The following is a 21598-nucleotide window of genomic DNA, read 5'->3' on the forward strand; positions in this document are numbered from 1 at the left end:
TTGAGCCATTGTACACATCACAATGCGTAATTATGATTAAAAGTAAAATCAAACGAAAAACTCACTCACGTTTAGCAAGCCAGAAAGCCTCGAAGCGGCGAAACTCGAACAGCGGTGACGGAGAATTTGCTGTTCGCACTGAAAAACACTGTCACAAGCAGCCTCGACCAAGCGTGTAACATCAACAACGACAACATCGACGAGGAAATTTAATGAAAAGCCGAAAATTGCGATTCAACGACTCGGCACAGTGATCGGCCGAGATCAGCAGCAGTTACAACGAGCAAAGCCAGTGCATCGATATCCGTGGGTACAATGATGCACGCGCGCGACTCGTGCGGACCCGATACCCGAAACAGCTCCTCGATTATTACATACGTATACGAATCGAGTGCGAGCTATCGCGAGGATGGAGTGCTGCTTGGTGTATAACGCCGGAGGCAAGAGAGCAGCTGTGCTCGACTGCACAATACGACGACGACGACGACGACGACGACGACGAAAAAGAGCCTAGAGACACGAGCAGAGTCGCGAACTATTAGCCGCAGAACCGACGTGCATAGTTATATAGATGTCTAATTGTGCAGTACGACTTTGTGCCAAACATTAGACGTCGTGCCTGCATGCGTGTGTGTGTTTTGCCCTCCATTATGATTCTTCATAGAGCACTGCGTGCATATTACTCGTACACACACACACAGACACAGATGCGCGTATACGTAAATGCACATGCGATGGTAGCCTTGGCCGACCTTTTGCTCGGCGAACGTATGTCTGTGTGTAGCTGCAGTTTGCCGGAAATGCCGAGCGCGTCTTCCGGGTGATGCTGCTGCAGTGCCCGATGCTTACGCCTATATCTGCGAATCGCGATAGAGAGAGATCGCGTCTTAGCTTCAGCAGTAGCAGCAGTAGCCAGAAAAATACCGTCTGAGTGATTGTAATTGCGATAGACGGCGAGCACGAGTATTGGGTCTGGTCTGCACACGTATCAAGTCTTTTTCTTTTGTGGACGATTTCGATGTTATAGCGGGTATCTTTTGTCTTTTCGTTACTGGGACACGGAACGCACACACATGCGGGTATACGCGCATATTCAGAAATTCGTGCTCATAATACCTCGTTTAGAGTAGCGATGGATCTGCCTTTGACCAAAGTATCATTTCGAGTCGCGAGTGCATGCTGTAATCAGGCAGCAGGCAGTTTTACTTCGGGCAGTTTCCAGAGAGAGAGAGAGAGAGAGAGAGTCGAAGGTCAATGCTGCAGTAATTACTCGCGAAGCAGTACAGCTCTCGCATCTCGAATCGTAATAAATTACTTATATAGACTTGAAATATATTATTATTATTATTATTATTATTATAGACGCGGAAGACGACGCCAATAGTTTAATACAAAGTTATATGGCCTCCTTTAAAGCGCGAGTTGAGTAAAGCGACACAAAAGAGCCCCTCTGTAGCGCACTCGTACAAATGACTCAAAGTAATTGCCATTTTCTCCGGGCAGTGCTGGGCGCTGAAGTGCTACCGCTGCTGCTACATTGGATAATTTTATTTTCTCCGCGATTCGCGCCTGCACTAGGCTATATAGGTATGTGTGTAGTGCAACGCGCGACCCTCTTACGCGAGATATGAATATTCAAATGCACCCGCAGGAGTATTTTATAAAACGTTGCGCGCGCGCTTGAGCAAGCGAGCGAGAATAAAAAAAAAGCAGCCGAGTTACGTCGCGAGTATATTATATCCTTGCCTAGCTGAGAACCAGTAATGCTAGATAGGCAAGAGATGGCATTGAAAAACAAACATTATATACCAATCGAGAATTTTTTGACTACTTGCGGATTTGTGATACTCCATCTGTTGACAAAATCTAAAAGTTCACAATGAAATATGACATTTTCGAATACAATAAATCTTCTATACAAGTTCTGGAATGTTATTCTTTACATTTCCTTAAAAAAATAAAACTCATTTTTTAAATCAATAAGCAGCTGCATACAAATGTGACTTCAACTGAAAATTCAACAAAATTCCAACAAATAAAGCTGCATATAATTTTTGGAAAAATTCATTTACATTGCAAACCAAGTGCACGATCGTATATATACGCATTCTTTTATGCTGCGAGGGTGGTAACGGGTGGTGTCTACAAGTGTGACGCGCATCCCGAATTTTCGGCACGCGTACACGTGTGCCCGTGTATACATAGGTGTGTGTGTGTGTGTGTGCGAGAGAAGACCGCGCTGCAGTCTCGGCAATTATTCTGCGCTCTTTGATCGATCGCTGGATACAGGTATATAACGTATATATATAAAAACTCACCGCTCGATATAGTGTGCTGCATAGAAGAGCTGCTTACCAACGGACCGCTCGATCTGACAAAAAATTTTGATTAACATCGTTAGAGGGTAAAGAGAGGCGCCCGCTCGATCGCGCGAGCGCACGGGCACTTAATTTCGCTAGACTTTGACTTTATTATCGAATGAAAGCTTCGTATTAGAGATTTTTTTCTCTCTTTTTTTTGCAAACATCATTAGAGCTCGATAATAAGATTAATGAAACGCATTCGTTCGACCGGAGTTGTCGATCTCTATTGAAAATAGGTTATAGCGCATCGAGTCGACGCTTGTAGCGATCGAAACACAATCGCAAGACTGCAGCAAAATAGGGTAAAAAATCGTACAGTAAATAATGATCTACAACATAATTAATATTATAAAATAAGATTCTCGGATGCAGATCGGCACAGCTCAGAAAAAGTAATCGATCGTTGTGACGAGAACAAAAGAGTTAGGAGACTGCATTACAGGCTGAGAAAGCATATTACGGTTATCTTCGAAACTATCATCGTCATCTTCCTTGTCGTCTACGCAAGTATATATATATAATCAAAAGCGCGCAAGGGCCAGTGCGCTCCTCCATCTCTCGCGTGTCTTATACTTGCACGATACGCGCGCGCAAAATTCTGCATTCACACGCATACATATTTCATGTACACATGACAGACTGACACTCGTGCAAGAGACACGCATACATACATTCGCTATACACGGACGCACGTTACGTACACGTGTGAATGTGTTATCGTCATCGCGTACATATATCTATATAAGCGCCCTTTTGATCTGGAGCGCCTCGCGCGTGTTTCAGAAAAGGAGGGTGAGAATGAGAGACGAGGGTAGTAGTGGTATATACGATGCACACACTGTGCTGCTGCTGCTGCTGCTGCTGTCGAGGAGCACACACAGGCGCCTAGAGAGAAGGTGGAGGAGGAGGAGGAGTAGGAGAAGGTTGAAGGGGTTGAGAGAGTGAGCGAGCGAGCGAGAGCAAGAGGGAGTGCGAGCGAGAGAGAGGAATGTAAGGTCGAAGGCAGGCAGGCAGCGTGCGCGCGAGAATTTGCTACTATACTACACTACCACCACCTCGCGCACCAAAAAGAGGGTGGATGGGTTGCTGCTGCTTGCCACTTGGAGAGAGAGAGAGAGAGAGAGAGAGAGAGAGAGTGAGTTACAAATACGTATATAGCACGGCTCATATCTGAGCGTGTCTGCGGAAGCTCGGCTGCAGGCAGCGGTTCAGCATCGTCGTGTGTATATTATATAGAGGCCGACCGAGCGAGCGACCGACGCGCGCGCGGGCACGAGGCAGGCGGGCGAGCGAACGCGCGCGCTATATAGAGAATGCTCAGCTTGGGAAAATTCGTCAGTCAACCCCGAGCGCGCGCGAATAATCGAGCTCTCGCCGCGGCCGCCGCTGCTCCCCGTCTCGCTCGTACTTATATAGCTAAGTAACATCGCGAAAATCTATCTCGATCTATATATGTAATCGTGGCAAACTCTCGGGCCAGTGCATCCAGTACTATAGATCCACGTATATTGTATAAAATAGAAAAAGAGCTAGAGCGACCAGTGAGCGGCACCACCACCACCGCTGACGTATACGGCACACAGCTGGTTTTGTAAAAGTCGCTTATTGTATCGCGGGTATATGCCTGCTGCAGCGAGCGCGTGTCACGTGCTTCGCTAGCCGAGCTTCGCAGCGCGACTCGAGTGCTAGATTTTCTTATTTTTTCCCCTTTTTTCTTTTTCTTTTATGTTGTTTACGTTTCAAGCTGTCGTCTTCGAGTCATAATAGACACAAGAATATCGAGGATTTTTTTTTTCATTCACGTGCGCGTCGACGAGGTATTATAAGTGAAAGTGAGACTCGCGGAAAGGCACGATAGTTTCGAAAAGGTGAGTTTTGGTTTATTGTTTTTCATTTTCTTACGTAGAGCTAAAAAAATTTGAGGAATAACATCGCGAGATACGACAGGAAAATACAATACTTCGTCGATAACCGTCCGCGCACGCAACGAGTTGAGATTTATTAAAAAAAAAGGAAAAAAAAGAGAAATTCCCTCGTCCGACCTTCTCACGAGCCATTCCACTTGGTTTGGCCGGGCGTGCGCGCGTACATCTCCCTCGTGATTTGCAATGCAAAATTGTAGCCCTTTTTTCGGTCTAAAAGGAGGAAAAAAATCTGCAGAAACGAATGAATAGAGACGTGGACTCGGAGCGCGTACGTAAGGTCCACTCTTTATATTCGCGCACGTATATGCTTCTTTTTTTTTTTATTTTTAAACCCTCTATTTTTTTTCAAAAGAACTCCTTGCTCCGCAACTATCGGCCACAGCAGCAGCTAGCCTAGCTAGCTCTTGTCGACAAATCCATTGTTAAACTTCCTCCACGTGGACTCACTCGGCTTAAACTTACTATACATAATCTACGTGCTTTGCATGCACATTGCAAGTCTCTCTCGTTTTGGTGCATCTAATGGACGAAAATAAAAAAAAAACAAAAGGAATTAGGACGACTGAGATGACCGGTTGACTCGCTCGCGTATTATTTTTACGCGGATAAGTTTTTTCATTGCGACGTATTGTGCGAGTGTTTTCAATTATCCTCAGATAAGAGAGGGAGGTTGAGTTGACAAGTCGAAATTGAAAGAGATTTCACGTACATAATAATAAACTCCGCTTACGGTTCAGCCGCGTATAACAGAATGTGTATTATTTTCTCTCCGACTTATCAGCGTTGAAATTTGTCACGGCACGGCACACAGTGCAAGAGAGCAGCAATATGCTGCAAGCAGCAGCAGATATGACAAATGAAACGTCTCAGCGACTTAAACTCCGGGAGTTATACGACGCGTGATTTAATACCAAAATTTCACTTGCCTGGTAGTAGGGTCTCTCGGTGATGTACAACAGCAGCACTGTCATTAAGTTCCGCGTTATATTCAAAGCACAATTCGGGCTCTGCACCGATGTCGCTGAATTACGTCTCGACGCGCGGCCTTGAACAAAATAAGAAAAAATAAAAGAAAACACAAAAAAAATAGCTGCAAAGTTATCCGTCGCGATCTCATTTAAATGTAAATAAGCCGCCGCCACGCGCTTCTCTACTTTTTTCCTGCATCGTCCTGCAAAAACCGCAGCAGCAATAGCGGCCGCGACGGCGGCAGCAGCGGCTTCATTATAATTCTCGGTTGGCTCTTGATACCGAGTGTACATCGCGATTCGATTTATAACATGTCATCAGAAAATTAGGGCTCACTCGTCCACCTATCAGAATGAGTTGGCGACGCGTACATGAAATACATTTTTTCATACGTACTACGTGATAAACTCGCTCGATTTCTGACGTCGAAGATGCGAACGAGAATTGACTTTCTACGAGGGAGGGTGAGAGTCGCAGGGGAAGCTATATAAGTTGTAATGTAAATATTTTGAATACACTATCGATTCTATCGTCGGAGAGAGAGAGAAATGCAGTCGATGTATATACGCCATAAATCCCCTCGAAGACGGAATCGGAATAATTCACTCTGCGGCGGCGACGACGACGACGACGACGAAATAGTCGGGAGTTATTGTGTATACAGGATATATATACCCTCAGTTCCGACAAACGTTCGCGCTATGCGCGTGTAATATGCGCTTCGCGCATACATGCATGCATGTAGTATACGCGCGTGCTGTAGTGCAGGGCTATATACACGAACAGCGAGCTGAGGTGTGTATAGGACATTTAATAAGATTTCATATAGCAGCCGTTGTATAGTACTGTGTGCAACACATGCGAGAGAGAGAGAGAGAGAGAGAGAGATAATAGAAGCGATGCGCGCACGTACGAAGACAGTATTATACATGTACGAGACATATAAGTCGTAATATATATTTACTAGCGTCGATTTCATCGGTCGACGGCATCATTGCTTGCGATTTATAATACGATGATTGTTGTATTGAAAATAAAAATATTGGGCATGATCGATCGACGAGCACCTATATATCTGGGAGAGCATTCATATCGCGCGTTATGTCAACCGTACACGTCTAATGAGAGAATATGTACTTGTAATAAAACTTGATGTCTGACATAATCGCTCGTTGTCGCGACGATAAAATTTCCATAGGCAACGTATACACTATGCAACGCGTATACGGCGTACTTCGATACGCAAACGTACACAAGAATATAATACACAGGAATGCTGTGAATTTTTAGTTTGAACTTGACGAGCTGGAAATTGAAGATTTTTTTTTATCCGCGCTGTGTAAGCGATGATAAAAATATACGACCCTCTCTCCTTTCTTCTCGCTCTCTCGCTAAGATCTGTGTCTCTTCTCTACTCTGATAAAAGCGTCGGATTGGATTGTTTCTTGGGCAGAGAGAAAAAAATAAAAAAGGGATAAGAGACGCGTGCGCTTGGCTAGGCGTAAAGCTTGATTTTCTTTTTTTACATCGTTAAGAAAAATCTCGCGCCCTTACACAGCTGCAGCTACACCCTCCCCCATCCACGTATACATTCTTCTCGAAGGCCGGGGTGTATATAATTTGATAAAATACAATTTCGCAACAAGTACGTCAGGACAAATCGCGCGATCGTGCGATGCGGGACCAAGTGGATATACGTACTTTTCCTTTCTTTTCTCTTGGGCGTATTATGTGAAATTGAAAAATAGCTCGAGTTTGCGGGCACACATACACGAAGCTCTCGAGTAGTGGCTGCGCAGCACGTTGTCGGAATATTTCATGAAAATGCCATTGATACAATTTTGTGGCATTAACTTCAATGATCGGATAAGGAATAAGTGTACCTTTTTCAAAAATGATGCTCTAAAATTTTCTTTCTTCTGGTCAGTGCTACTGGTATATAGAATTGAATTAAAATCCTAAAACAAGAGTATCGTGTAAAACCTTCTTGTGCTACATCTTTCTGCACTTTATTTCTTGATCTTTTATTGAAATCTTTTATATAGTCTCTATAAATATTGAAAAAGAAGACAAAAAAAGATGCGGTATAAAGTATGTACACACTTAGTCGTGCGGTAGAACAAAAGTTTGCAATGCTATAAATATTTCGCATTTTATAGAAAAAAAAGTAAACTTTTTCGTTCTACGATATAGTTACGTTTAAAACAGTAATAATGCACCGATGCATTTGCCAACCTAATCGAGAGATGCAAAAATTCCTTTTTCTCGAAAAGCACAAGCGCGCCATTAATTGAGCCACTAATCAGGACGTCGGCAAAATAGAAAGGCCAGAGAGAAAATTATTTGTCGAAAAAACGCGAGAGGGAAAGAAAGAGAGAAAGAAAGGGGGGAAAAATCAATGCCTCCAAGAGTCGGTGGTGAGCAAGCAAAATTTTAATATTTATCATAATTAGAAAAGTAGGATGAATTTGCGAGTTTTACTCTTCACCCAATCGCGATGATTGCTGTCGAAAAAAAAAAAAAAAATAAAGCCTCATACTAGTCGACACGGTGAAATATAATATATATTAAGTGCGGACGCGCGTCCAAAGTGAAAATGTACTCGGCGCTCGTACGTACGCTTGCTGGCCGATGGTAATAATGCGATTTTCTCCCAAAGTAAAGTGTATAGAGTGATGAAATTTTCATTAAACGTATCGCACAATGACTAAAGATAATTGAATCTAGTTCGCAAGCGCAGTAGCCGTCGAGAGATAGAGAGAGATAGAGAGAGATTTCATTTATATGGGAGACAGCTCAGGGTTTTAGTATGTATAAGCTCTCTCTCTCTCTCTCTCTCTGCAGCCCTTAAATACGCTGGGTTTGGCCGCAGCAGCGGCTACGCCGTAACATGAAAGTTGATGGTTACCGCGAAGAATTCTATCACATGCAAATGTACATAAAATACAAATCCATCGTGTGCGCGGTCACACATTGGCCAAATTGAATTTTCATGAACTTTGCTTTCATCTCGTCCACCATTCTCGTCTTCTATTTGCTGGCTGCGTCGCTGCAGTGCAGTTTCCCGATTATACGAAGGTAATATATACGCCGAGTGAAAATCGCAACTGCACCTCTATATGTACCATGATATACAACTTCTCTCCGTCGGAAGAAGAAGAGAAAAAAGAAATATGTACGCGATATATAGACTTTCCAGTCGCTTGCTCGCGTCTGCTGCTGCAGCACCGACATACGTGTATATATCTAACGAGTGTCAAGCCTGTGTGCTACTGCAGTGCACTTTGTGTCGTTGCAGCAGCAGCAGCAGCAGCAGCAGCAGCAGCTCGGGGAACGAGAAAATAATTGACGCGAACGCGCGGGCACTTCGAGTACGGTCTTTTAATTGGGCGCCCGAGCTATATACTGCGCTGCAGAGAGCGCGAAGCTACTACTACTACTACTACCACTACTGCATGAGCGATATATGTATAGATATATATCTAGGCACGCAGCAGCAGTAGCAGCTAGTGCGGCACGATCCACCGCGCGCTGAATGTATAAGCAGCTTTAGAGGCGAAGTGGTAGCGGTGGCCGTCCGCGCGCCGTAATTGTCGTTAATAAATGTCCCGCTAGCGTTTCGCTTATTTATAAACATTTTTCGGTGAGCGCGTGTGTGTGCGAATTTCGACGCGCTCGTTGATGGTCGGTCCGAATCCATACACGCGCGCGCGATATTACAACTCGAAGATATATTATTATTGTAGCGCGCGAGCATAAACTCTCCGCGAGCACGCATCGTCTGTAAATAAATCTGCCAAAAATTTACGCTCGTTCTCTCTGCCGCCGAGCCGGAAAAGTTACAGTTTTTATCTGATTGTGCCTTGTTTTTTATGCACCCGTGTGTACATGGATCATTGTCGTGGACAAAATTCACGTTTACGTACACTGGCTATATGACATATAGATATGACGCGCGCGCGCGCGCATACGCACACCACCGAAGCGCGATATCTAATATTTACGCCACTCTATCGCTCTGAGAAATATGCATTATTTTCTCCTTTAGTCAGGAAAGATTTAAAACTGGGTGGAAGTTTCTGCGCGCTGTGTGGCAGACACACTCGATAGTGTACTGTTGCACTGACGCAGTCGCGCACTCACGCACGCGAGCGCGAGTGAATTATGCATTCGCAACCGTGAAAACTTTCCAAGCTTCAAGCTCGATGACAATGGCGAGAAATTAAACGCGCGATGCTCTGCGACAGACGCAATATGTGATGAGAATTCAGAGGCGGACTGGCCATTGGGAATTTGGGAACTTTCCCGGTGGGCCGTTACGAATTGGGCCGCCTTGAACAACACTCTGGGCCAGGTCAGCAAGAAAAATTGGGGCTACATAAACTACACACTATATACTAATAAGAAATTTTTTTACCACGATATCAAGTATGGAATCTCCACCTGTTGATGAAATCAAAAAGCGCACGGTCAAGTACAACAACATTAATTACGATTAATCTTGCTATGATTTTAAAAGAGTTCTGGAATAATGATCTTGTATCTTCCTACAAATATAAGACTCATTTTTCATGAATTTATACGTTTTTTATGAATTTATAAAAATTTGTATGTTTGCATAAATATATGTGCCATACATATACGCAAGCTCGGTAACGTAAACGTCCTTGATTCTGAACACCCTATTCAGAACTATTCCGATAATAAGATTACATATACGAACCTTTTTCATAATTATGAGTATTTATAAAAAGATCTAAGATCACATTTATTGATAACATATACTTGACGGAACATAGACATCGCAAAGTTATGAGGACCGAGACTGTTCTTGTGTTATACTCGCCACGGAATTTCGGCATTTACCACAGCGCACCGGCATACTCTTAAGGCATAAAAGGCTCTGGCTCTAAAGAGTCTATCTTCCTCTAGGATTATAATCGCGCTCGCTCCTATTACGCGGATTAGCCCTCCTACCAAACGTCCCGTAAGAAGTTTCACATAAAAAAAAAAGAAAGAAAGATGAAAATCCAGATTTCGAGCTTTCACGTATATTATACGTACGCCACGGAGTATCCGTATAATCGGACACGTTATTTCCTTGCCCGTTTGGATAAACGTACGCTAGCCGTCGGAGGAGGAAGAAGCAGGAGGAGGAGGAGGAGGAGAGAGACTTGGCATATGCATATAACACGTGTATCGATTATTCGTCTCTCTCTATCTTTCTCGCTGCACAGCCGCGACTAGTATAATAAAGAGAGAGAGGATGAGTGAGTGAGAGCTCCACCATCTCATCAGCGCAGTCTATATAGAGCGTCACTCGCGCGCGCGAGTCTTTCCATTTGCTCTAATTACTTTTCTTCGGTGCGGCGCAGTGGCGGTGCGGTGGTTGGCGATGCGCGGCATAAGGGACGAGCTACATAGATAGATGGATAGATATAGATAGACAGATATGCCAGCTATCAAGAGTCGTTGCGTTGTCGCGGCTCGAGTTGGACATTATCGTTCGAAAAATATAGCACCGCTTTCGCGGTAAATTATAGAATTCTGCACTCTATAGTATTTACTATTCACAAAGAGTTAGGATATAAATTATTATCATGGACGAGTGGATTAGATTATTGTCTTTACTTTCATTATGTTTCGCACGATGGCCGTCGGATATTTATTATACAGTCAAGTCCCAAGCAGCTTACCTCGCGCGTGGATCAAAACGAAACGCCACGTGCAGGCGCTCAATTATTCTCGCGACGATTGAGATGCAGTGCACATGGAATACGTGCACGAGATAGGTGCAGTCGTAAACGAGAGAGAAAGACAGACAGTGGAGAGAAGCATATACACCGGTTAATTAAGCGTCAACGATTAGATGCTTCGAAGAGCGCATACACGTATATATATGTAGCGGCACTGGTCATATACACTGGACATACCTATATAGGAGTCGTGTACCGCGAAAACGTGGCGCGCGCGCGGAGGGGGCCAAGGTCGACGTCGCCAAGAGAGAGAGAGCTTGCAGCTAGCCGAGCGACAATAAGCAAATATATAGCATCCATTGTACATCATACCTATACGACATATACCGCGCGGATAAACTTGACGAGTCAAGCGCGAGCGCGCGCGCCTAAATCGATGCATACACGCGATACAATTTTCGACTGTATCGTGTGTGGGATAAACCCACACATATACCTACGTGTGTAACACAAAACTACCGCCGATTGCGATCCGTCGCGCGGAGGGTGGAAAATTATTTTTGCCATTATACATAGTTGCACCGATACGAGCTTTGTCTTATTTAATTACGCGCGACAGTAGATCGCGTCCTTTGTACGATTTGCTTGATCAATTAGCTGTTTGGAAAAGCGAAATAAAAGCTAAAGCGTGCTATATAACTCTAATTTTTCAAGATCAAGTTAAGATGTTTAATTTTTGCAAAATTTATTGAACCAAGCTGGCAACTCGTCGATGCGCGGATCGAACCTGAGACATGCACGTTGACGAATGGTGTACGCGGATGAAACCGAAGCGTAATCGACGATGCACGAAGGATCAGTTCAAGGAGTATGTAAATACCGGCGAAGCGTTTTCGAGCTATTCGGAGCAACTCGGCTCGTATCTGGCACTGAACGATTACGTATAATATCAATGTTATCTCCAGTAAAAATATTTAACATTAATAATGGCTTACTGAACAAAATACGAAAATTTAAGATGTTTGAAAACTTAACCCATTAAGTCCGGGACGGACACTTTTTCGATATTTTTTTGAGGCGTTATATTTTTGTTGAAAATGAGGTCTGAAAAAATTGCGAGTAAGCATAATCTACGCAAAATTTAATGAACTTTCCGAATCCGGCGTCAGATTTTTGATATAACCAACCCGTCAAAAGTTATGAATGGTTTTATCCAAAAAAACGTAGTTTTGAAAAAAAATAATTTGTTTCTTTCTAATTTTTCACATGGAAATTGTTGAAGTCCTGGCGTCTCGGGTGCAAATAAAGCGTTCATGGACCCTAAACTGAAAGTTATCGTGGTTTAAATTGGAGAAAATAAAGTTTAAGTAAACAAAATGGCGGTTAGAACACCAAAATTTGTTAGAAACTTTCTAGAATTTTTAACTTAACTTTCTAGAATTTTTTCAGATTTTTTTGAAAAATTTTCTCAATTTTTGAAAATTGAAAATTTTGAAAAATCAAAAAAAAATTCAGTAAAATCTGAAAAAATTCTAGCGCACTCTTTGATCAATTCTAAGAACTTTTTCACAATTAATAGGCTTGTTTTTGGTTATTTTTCTTTTAAAATTATTTTGGAATTATAAATCACATTTGAAACGACCCGAACATGACTCATTTTCAACTATTTCAAGCCTTCACCACTAGATGGCGAGTACATTCATCTGTATATCTGCAAGTGGCAAAGTCAAAATAAATGTATAAGTTAAGTTAATTAGTTTTCGTCTATCGCCTATTTACCTGAAAAACTTCTTTCTTAGTGGTCGGAATTCCGCGCATGCGTATTGTAAAATGGTTATAATTTACAGAAACGCAAATATAACATGATTCCGTGCGGATCAAGAACCTTCGAATGCTTTGAATGGTTTTGGCGAAAATAAAAAAAAATCAATTTTTTTTGTAGGATATAAAAAAATTCGAATAAAATCTTTAGTTCGGTGCACATCGTATGCGTTGACGACGACGACGATGATATTGACGAAAATTTTAATAATTGTACATTTGTTTGATGCGAAATTTGCATTTTCGAAGCATGATTTAAAAATTGATTTACAATTTTCTCTTATAAAATGTGTATCCGTTGGTAGTCACGGATGTTTGTGCTTTTTAGCGATATATAATTATTCAAACTGTATCCGTAGATATTTGCGGGTAATCGCTAATCTAATTATTTTCATAAATAAATTCGTATGCGTCGATGCATGGGTAGATTTTTTCAAGAGCTCGAAAATACAATTGTTTTTGTAAATCTAATTGGTTCCAGGATGTATCACTCGTGAATTTGGCGGATAAAATTGCATCCGTGGATAGTCGTAAAGATTTCGTGACTATTCGTGTATCTAATCATTCTCGTGGATAAATCTGAATGCGTAGATGCTCGTAAATACTCGCTAATCATAAATATTTTGGTGGATACATTTGTACACACCTCAATACTCATGGATATTTACGGATTCTCGTTGATCTAGTATTTTACGCAAATATAATGATATCTGTGAATACTCGAGAATTTTTACGGCTACTCGCTACTTCAATAACTTTCGTGGATAAATTTTTATCCATGAAAACTGATTGATGTACTCGCGGATATTTTCGGATACTCGCAAGTCTGATAATTTTTCGCGTATTAATCTGTATCAGTAAAAGCTCGTAGATATTTGTGGGCATCGTGAAATTTATTGATATTGGCGTATAAAACTAAAACTGTATCTATTTGTCTACTTATAGTGTATATTTTCGGGTACTCGCCAACCTAATCCTAATAAATTCCTAATGCTAAAGTTACTTATACCTGCGAATCCATTCAATAATTATATGGGATTTTGGCTATCAGGAAGAAAATCTAGAATAAATAATAAAAAGTAACTATTGTTTACTTGATATATAAATATTTTTACTAACTGTTCGATTGAACGATATAATAACATTTTTTTTTATTTCTAGCAAAAATTTAGCTGAGAAAGAGGCAAATGAATAATTTTTAATCTACATTTAATATTCTATTTTGTAAAGCATTCTCAAGCATCATTAATCATTCTATTCAATAAACATTCTTCATATCACTTATATATGCTCAAAAACGTTGTAATTTATTCTATAAGCATTTTGAACGCATTTCTTTATCGTTATGGGAATATTTTTATGATTACTTAAAAATATTTTATAATCGTTTTTTCTAGAAGGTTTTTAAATATTTTTTAAAAACGTTTGTTATATATTTTTATACCGTGAAATATTTTCACTTATTCAATGCCAGACAAATGTTTTAAAAACATAATCATAACAATTCCAAAATATTTAGAGAACATATTTATATAATTTCAAATACTTACATAAATGTACAAATAACATTCTCAAAATATCCCAGAAACATTATTTTTACTTTACAATTGAATTAGAAAATATTTTTTTGAATCGTTCAAAATGTTTATTATATCTTTTATACTAACATTTTTAAATATTTTTTAAAAATATTTTTTAAAAACATTTATACCCTAGGACATTTTTGATTTCCTAAATGTTCAAAAAATCTTCAGAAAGTCATTTTTAAAATATTTTATATTTCAAAAAAACATTTTATTAATATTGTTGAAACATGATTTTGCCCTTAGGGTTATAAATTATTGACGATCAATTTATAAATCATGCTTCGAAAATGCAAATTTCGCATCAAACAAAAGTACAATTATTAAAATCTTCGTCAATATCATCGTCATCGTCGTCGTCGTCAACGCATACGCTGTGCACCGAAACTAAAGATTTTATTCGAATTTTTTTATATCCTACAAAAAAAATTCGCCAAAACCATTCAAAGCATTCGAAGGTTCTTGATCCGCACGGAATCGTCTTAGTGTGACCACTAAGAAAGCACTATATGTTGTCGTTGAAAACATAGATAATAAAAAATAACTATTGAAAATATATTTAACTGGTCATTTATACGAACCTCACAAAGACAAAACGTGAAAAATTATATGGCCATGAAATGTTAAAAAAACGTTACCCTTCTGGCTATTATGTATTCTAATGGCCCTTTTAATCGCAAGGAAATTTTTCGTTGGTCAAAACTTAGCCATCAAATATTGAGCATTTTTACCAGGAATGCGCAGCTATATCTATATTGCACATACCGAACTGATAAAGTTACCATCGAAATGTGAAATATCAAGGCTCACAAGGGGCGAGAGTGTATACAGCTCAAAGCCTTGGCACTGTAGCGCTCCGCTGTACTCTTTCCTTTCTTTTTTCTCGCGCTTTTTCTCTCTCTCATTTTTTCACGCGCACACGAATACACATCGTCGTACGTATACGACCATAGCTGCTGCACGAGCTATGCCAAACTCCTATAATACTTCGATAAATCACTCGTCCGGAAAATATACGGCAGCAGCTCGATTTCGGGGCATTTAGGTGAACGGTGACGGCGTCAACGCTTTAATATGCTTCACGCGCCGAACCGACGATTAAAAAATTTCATCGACGATAGATACCATGTAGACGCTGGCAACAAAATTCTTCTGTGCAAGTGTGTGTGTGTGTGTGTGTGGATATGTGTGCGCACACAAGAGTCAGGGTATATTGGTATGTGTGCACATATATACAGATCTGTACACATCGATCAATCCATTATCCATTGCCCCGCGAGGGTAGAAAAGGCTTCGGTGCTATCGTTGCCTCGCGCCTCATCTGCTCGAATGATTAATGTTTCCCTTCTGCCCTGATGTGTAACACAAACTCGCACACACATACTCGCGCAAACGCACGTAAATAAACACACACATACATGTATTGTTACTCGTTCAGTTAACACATATATCAGTATACGAGAAGGAGCTCGCAGTATGCGCGTGGCGGTGTAAAAGCTGTAGTGGTTTTGCGCGGTTGCGCACGATACATTCGTTTTGGAAAATTTTTCACGCCTGACAACTGCAAGCTGCTCCCTCTCTCAGGGGAAACATATCTATTTTTGATTCTCGCCCGCGTGCGACATTTTACACACTCATATATACGCTTTTTCATTTCAATATTATAATTTTTATATGTATAAGTGAAACGATATATCGCGCTTTTTAAATACGAAACCGAGCAACAACGATCGCATACGTACAATATCATAATTTTCATATTTTCACAGCTGCGAGGAGCGATAAAAAAAAGAAGATATAGAGTGAGAGAAAGAGAAATATAAAAGCGTGCGAAAGTCTTTGCGTCGTATTACGCGCGTGGACTCGCATATATACGCCTGATTTTTCAATTAATTTCACAATCACTGCACGTGAAAAATCCTTTTGAGTGCAGCGCAGCTCGCGTAACGGCGTTGTTGTTGTGTCGGTCGTCGCTCCCTGTCTCTTTTTTCTTTCCTCCGCTTTTTTTCTTTTTTTACTAACTCACGCGTGTCCGACGCACTGCGTGCTCTGTATATACTACGAATATATATACGTATGCTCTATACGTGTGAGCCGGAGCAAACGAGTAGTTTACGCGGAAAAGAGAAAGAATAAAAGAGAAGAAAAGTTAAGCATATAACTGCGTTAAAAAAAAAAAAACTTTTACTTCGTTCTCTCACTTTCCGTGTCTCTCTTTCTCACCATTTTTTTTCTGTACTCCGCTGCTCGGAGAGTGAATTCATGCCTTAAAAGTACACATACACAACTACTACTGCGCGTGTAACTTTTACTTGCTCGCAGTCCGTTTTTTTTTCACTCTCCACTGTGCCGTCCTCCGTAGTTCTCAAATTACAGAATAAACTCTTATTGTGCAGTAGCAGCAGCAGTAGCAAAAAACAAGAGATGATAATCTCGACACGAGAAGGTCGCGGAATCGCTTTTCCGTCAATATGTTTACTCGACCGCGAGTGTTCGTTTCGACCACTCGTTTCGCATTTGGCTTTCTTTCGTCCATGAGCTCCGATAACTCAACAATCCTAGTCGTAAAATTTTCTTTGAATTTCGAAATAATAGCCCCCACCCGCTCTCGCTTACACAGCGACGGCCGACACGACGAGGCTGGGCTCTCGTGGCTACGTGTGTGTAAAAGTTGAAACGGAGCTACAGTAAGCTCGGCCAGGCACCGCCGCGCGTGTACGCGCGTTCAAATTGCGCATTGAGCGAAATTCAAATGGGCTTAATTGAATATCTGTGATATTTATGTATGTATGTGTGCGAGTGTTTGTACGAACGAGTGAGTGTGCCTTAGCTCTGCGTTCTCGTAACAATGTAAGCCTGGCGAATCGATCGCCAGACAATTCACGAGGTACCTAGCCGAGTTTAAGCGCTCGTGGCACACCACTCGCGACTATATAATGTGCGCAGCGTGGACGCTTTAACGTTGATCTATACCACTTGCGCACCCGAATACGGCTCGAATTCGTTCGACTCAAGAGGCAACGCGCATATTTTATAATTTCATCATTAAACATTTTTATCGTGTGACTGTATCTGGAATTCACCCTTTTACACGGAAGTTTTCTTTTTCTTTAATCGAAACCGGCCAATGGAAGAGTCAAAGCCGTATATCTTTTAGAGATCAGCAGCAAATGCATGCGGGCATAGGACAGACGCGAGAGAAGAGAACGAGCAGCTGCGCGATGGATAAAACATGAAGAGACGTCACGGGCAAAAGTGGAAAGTAACGCAATTTTCGACTGAAGCCACTTGGGGGCGCGAGAAAGTCCTCGCAAGCAGCGACATATAGGTATATCTATCGAGTCTAGTATACCTACATAGCAAAGAGCTTTAATAATTCATATGGTCCCTCGGCTCATTTAAAACGTCATCGCTGATGTAGATGGCTGGGGCGAACGTAAGGCGATATTGCAAGGAATTCTCACGCGAATCGCGAGCAAAGATATATAATATACGCATTATTACTTATAATAACTGTATATCGAAAACTTATAAGCAGTGTGTACTAGCTTTGCACGCGCGCCGACGTTTCGAGCGTAATAAGCTCGCACTTGGACGCGCGTTTTCACGGCCACGACGTTAAGGCTGCCAGCAGCAGCTCCGCTTAATAATGTTTCCGATATAAGCTCCGCGAGATATATTTTGTTTTAATACCCTGCCGCGGAGCGTAAAAGATGACGGAGCGGAGAAAAACGGCAAACAGAGGGGGCGAGGAGGTGGAGGAGAGAAGAAAAGTAGTCTTATACACGCTGGTCGCTTTTTTGGATCAAGGTTAAACCTTTGAACTTTTTTTGAAAAGACGAGAAAAGTTCCATTTAAACCAGTCGGTACAGGCTACACACGGAGAATTCTCCTCTCTCTCTCTCTCTTTTCCTTCCTCTCACGCTTTACAGAATGAGAGAAAGACAGAGAGAAACTTAAGAATCTTAAAAGCTCTTTTCAAATGCGATAAGCGCGCCAAGCGGCGGTGACGGCGATGACGACGAGAGTGAGAGTCGAGTATGCCTATATGCAGATTTATTAAAAAACGGAGTTAATTTTTGATAGATTAACGATGACGCACGATGTAAACCGGATGATACGCGCACACGCACTTCGATGCGTTTATTTTTCATATCGAGTCCCAATTTGATCGAACCGAAATATTCGCGCTCAAAATTCAACCTCGACATATATGTATAATGCAGTGCCGCAGAAAATGCCATTAAAACGCGAGTCGTTCGCGCGTGAAAAGAATTACCGGGCGCGTTGATTACGTAGGTATACCCACGCCCACGTTATAGTAGCATATAGCAGCTGCGTCGCGTATTAATCTGTATTTTTGACGAAAATATAAACATAATAATAATAATAAATGAAAGCAGCAGTTGAAAAACCGAATGCGAGGTAATAAAAAACAAAAAAAAAAAGAAGATCGCGTTAAAACTTTGAATATTTTCATTATTCGGTGCTACGCCATCGTCGTCGTCACGGATGGAGCATTAATGTCGCACACACTTCTCTATGTTCGCATAACGCACAAAAGTCAAACGAAATTACAATGTAACTTTGCATAATTTCTGGCCAACGGATTTATGACGCAGTAAAGCGGACCGAGGGCTTGTAACATACATATATATAGGTACGCATGAATTTTACGAGCCGCGGCGCTTGCGAGAGGATAAACATGGAAAATATTCCGACGGACGCGAGCGCGCGAGTTTTATCATAAACGAAATGAAATCAACGCTACGTCATTGAATTCGAGCGCGTTAACATATTCATCGAATCTCTCTCGAAGGCACACGCACGTCCGCGTGCTTTTTTCGTAATGATAATTAAAAATTCACCCCTCTTTCGCGAGCTATTTGTCATATCCGCGAGCGGGAGATTTACGCGTAAATAATTGCTCTCCACTGTACGGGTAAAATTACTTCGGCTATACGGTAATGGTCTCTATAAAGTTTGCGAATAGGATGGAGCTCGGGTAAGTGTGTACTCGCGCTCGCGCACAGGTAAGTATAACACGAAGCTGACGAGCACACGCGCGCGCATCACTAAGGCAGAGAAACTGCGGTATAATAACGTATACAGCGAAGCTCGACGCGCTGCACTTCTTCAGTTTAACTTTATCATATTTCGTGTATGAGCACGCCCGCGTGTGGATGTGAGTGTGTGTGTGCGTGCGTGCGATGCACCGCGCTCTGCACCTTGGCTACGAGCTCAAACGGCTTACAGGGCAAAATCCTGTTACATATACCGTATATACATCACGCCGCGTCGCGAGCTTCATTATTATTAATCGGCTTTTTTAATCACGATGGTGCGAATAAGTATGATATATTACAATATAATTTCATGGCGTTGGTACTCGTCTGATGCCGCTACGCGGCACCTTCAACAATTAAGCACGAAATCGCCTATTCAATTCTCTCGAGGCTCGCGCGCGTACGTGCCATTGTTCTCAAGTATACAATTCGGGAGCGCACCGAGGCTTCGTACGTATATAGTCGAGCCGATGCCAGTACTGTAATATACAATGTGTAGTGCACGTATGTAACGCACGCGTGACCGCGAGGTCGAGCGTGCATTAATAAAGCTCATTAATTTCGTATAATAATGTAACTCTTTCGCCACGGTAACAAAAAATGAGCCAGTTTGGGGATGGTTTATATTGCATTATAAATTCCGAGCTCCGCAGGCACCCTCGTCACAACAAAAACTGATTATTAGGTTACTCAAGCCCGGCCGTGCACATTTTGAGCGAGAGAGGACAATTTAGAGTAGGGCCACGCGCGCGTATATATACCAATATACAAACAAACACCCACACACAGAGCACACATACTGGTGAGCAGCGCAAAGTTCATCCGATTATTTTGCTTTTGATTACATCGAAATAGCCAACTCGATCGAATTTCCCGTGACTGAGCGAACGGAACGCGTTGGCCGAGCTGCACTGGATCTCTGTTCCGTGTGAGCGGCGTACGGCTCGAGCATAAATTTACTTTTCTTTTCAACTCCATATATATGTATTCCGACTGTCGCGCGTGACAGGTACCTATATTTATGGCAAATATCTACATTTACGGCAATTCTTTTGATATTGAAAAAAATAAAATGCTATATACGGCGCCTTTTTTGAGCGCGCGAAAACGACGTTATCGTCGAACGCATTGACGTAAAAGTATACGTAGAGTTCGCTCTCCATTCGCAATTGCTTCGATGTAAATTTATAAATATAAGCTCGACGGAAGCGAAATGCATTTCATTACACGTGTGTGATTTTTTGCGCCGGAAATTGCCGATATATGAAATCATCGCGCACGAGCGCGTCACACGTGCGTCGTAGTCGCGCTCGCTCGAGGGCTGATGTAGGTCAAGTTGACGACGCTTTCGTTATAGCCAGCTGCCTTCCTTTTCAGAAGCGCATAGTCTTCGCTTCGGAAGGAAAACAAATTATTTTAAATAAATATACAATAGTACAGTTAAGAACAATAAATACCATAAAACGTGCCTTGCCATTTTTTCGTGCTTTGACTTAAATAATTATTTTGATTTTGCCACTTGCATTGAATTGAATTGAATATAGTTTTATTGGCAACACAAAGAAATTTGTACATGGCCACGTATAATACAAAATAGCGCGAAATACAAACGTATATTTATATTACATATTGATTCTTATAATTAAGCTTAAATCTACAATACTTAGTATCCGTATATATTAAATTTTACATTCGATATCATAAAGAAATTTTCCTATAAAATAGATAATGTTTCTATTATCGCATTTAAGCAGCGATATCACATTGTATGGACTGACTTTGCCAGCGCTCCTTAAATTATCACATAAGATTTTCCTCGGTTCTGCAAATAATTCGCATTCCCGGAAAATGTGATCAAGCGAGTCGTCGCTTTGACCACATGCACAAAGAATTTCATTAACAATACCTTTTCTAAAGAGGCTGGTTTTAAGAGAAGAGTGATTACTTCTCAATCTGTTTATTGAGACGATGATCTTTCTTGGCAAACCAAAACCAGCAAACCACGGTTTTATCTTTCCAGAATAGAAATTTTCAAAGTAGAAGGTACCTTTAGTATCACTTAAATTAATGCAAATTGTCTTGTTCTCTTCATTACATTTACGTTTAAAGTCAATTGTAAAGTCCGTCACTGGGATTGGCTCTGTCAAGAATGTTCTCGCTCATAGCTGCCGATTT

The 21598-nt window shown here is 41.4% G+C and overlaps 2 protein-coding genes across 2 annotated transcripts in view; one reads left to right on the top strand and one right to left on the bottom strand.

Annotated features, from left to right (window-relative positions):
• Window positions 1–332, bottom strand: part of LOC106653195 (carcinine transporter-like) — a 48173-nt gene extending 47841 nt beyond the window's left edge. Inside the window, exon 1 of the mRNA XM_014372533.2 lies at window positions 70–332. The gene's annotated coding sequence lies outside the window, so the exon portion shown is untranslated. The remainder of the gene's footprint in view (window positions 1–69) is intronic.
• A 3324-nt stretch (window positions 333–3656) lies between these two features.
• LOC106653262 (glutathione S-transferase-like) overlaps window positions 3657–21598 on the top strand; it is a 29774-nt gene continuing 11832 nt past the window's right edge. Inside the window, exon 1 of the mRNA XM_014372648.2 lies at window positions 3657–4231. The gene's annotated coding sequence lies outside the window, so the exon portion shown is untranslated. The remainder of the gene's footprint in view (window positions 4232–21598) is intronic.

This window comes from Trichogramma pretiosum, unplaced genomic scaffold, assembly GCF_000599845.2.
Source record: "Trichogramma pretiosum strain Unisexual culture from Peru unplaced genomic scaffold, Tpre_2.0 scaffold30, whole genome shotgun sequence".
NCBI classification, from domain to species: Eukaryota; Metazoa; Arthropoda; class Insecta; order Hymenoptera; family Trichogrammatidae; genus Trichogramma; species Trichogramma pretiosum.